The sequence below is a fragment of the Sinocyclocheilus grahami genome, unplaced genomic scaffold, assembly GCF_001515645.1.
Source record: "Sinocyclocheilus grahami isolate Dianchi unplaced genomic scaffold, SAMN03320097.WGS_v1.1 scaffold4656.1, whole genome shotgun sequence".
NCBI lineage: Eukaryota > Metazoa > Chordata > Actinopteri > Cypriniformes > Cyprinidae > Sinocyclocheilus > Sinocyclocheilus grahami.
Window position 1 is genome coordinate 1 of NW_015509554.1, and position 1,833 is coordinate 1,833.

The following is a 1,833-nucleotide window of genomic DNA, read 5'->3' on the forward strand; positions in this document are numbered from 1 at the left end:
AATGTTATTAGATAAACTGTTGTCAGTCATGTTGTCATGTTTTGTGACCTGTGTTTCAACATTTATAAATATAATTATACTGAAACATTATCGTAAACTGCACTTACCTTCTGCCTTTTGTTATTCTTTTGAAGTTTTGGCATGTTCCGACATGTAAGTGGACTCATCTAAGTGGAATAAGATTTTGTGACTTTTCAACATTTTCTAACTGTATTCACATAAAAAAATTGGGCTTGATTCGGTTGTTCTGAAGGTATGTAAATTTTTATTTATTTTTTTTACAAATCTGGTCTTTGCGGTCAATATGACCCCAATTGAAAATGAATGGGAAATGCAGAAAAATCTCTATATTTTTTTAAATTTGTCAAAAAATCAATAAATCCAGCATAAATCTGAAAATTTCCACACATAAATGAAGGCCTGGTACGAGAGCACAAATGCAATGTAGAAAAGACATACTCACTCACATGATATTACGCAGCGCCTGAAAATAATCCCAGCTAGGTAACGTCCAATTAGCCTACTTTCAGGTGCTGCGTAATATCATTGCGCCTGCTGCACCCATGGTACGGTTGAGAGTATAGTTCCTAGCCATATCGGCCTAGAAAATCACAACTTTTCATTTTCCGTCGGTCTTAGTACATGATGTAACTACAGTACATATAGATAGTATAGTTCCTAGCCGATATGGCTAGGAACTATACTTTCATTCCGGCGTAATAATCAAGGAACTTTGCTGCTGTACCATGGGGGCAGCAGGCGCAATGATATTAAATCAATTTAAACCAATTAAATCCTTTAAATCAAATTTAGATCATCATTTAAGTGATTTTTTTTATAAAAATGTGATATTTCATATGCAAGCTATTGGTGTAGTTGAGGAATTTTGTGGTAAATAGGTACAAAAGTACTTAATATCTCCCAAAACACAGCTTTAATGTATAGATGAGAAGTAAACAAAACAAAAAAAAGCTATATTATTTGTATGTTAATCTATATGGTTTAAAGAAAATACTTTTATTCATCAAGGATGCATTAAATTGACCAAAATTGACTTTAAAAACAATTTCCATTTTAAATAAGTGCTGTTCTCTTGAACTTTCCATTCATCAAAGAATTCTGGGCGGGGGGACTGTTTTCATAGTAGAAAATAGTAGAGTAGAAAATCAGCATATTAGAATGATTTATGAAGCATTATGTGACACTGAAGACTGGAGTAATGATGCTAAAAAAAATGAAATGTATGTATGTAATATAACATATGTAATATGACATTCAATATGGTGGAATATGTCCCGCCTGCTAAATAAAAGAGCCAATCATGAACTGAAGTCATCAAGTCTCACTGAATAGACTGAATACACTCCTGTTGCCATAGAAACAGTCAGTGTCCTGACAGGCATATTTAGGACTACACTTGCACACTGGCTGGACCAACCTGAAATATAAGCTTTTTTAAATGATATTTGAGCACAAGAAACTTAATTTATGCAACAGTTATATTTCAGATTTTGTTGCTGAAATATGTTATTTAAATTTGAGTGAACAAAGACATTTTAAAACATTATTTAAAAATTGTATTCAGCTTAATGTCCTCGTTCACTGTATTTTTTAGATTCACTTTATAATTTTTGGCTTCATTAATTTGTGCACAGTAAAATATAATTTGTTTTAATTCAAGGTCTTTGGGGATTTAAGACTGTTAAAAAGCAGTAACAATGTTCTTTTCGTGATTTAGTAACACTTGAATTTGTTTCTGGTCAGATTGAGCTTACACAATACAAATTTTTTGTCTTCTGCCTGCTGCATCTGAATAGATTTTTTTTCTCCACA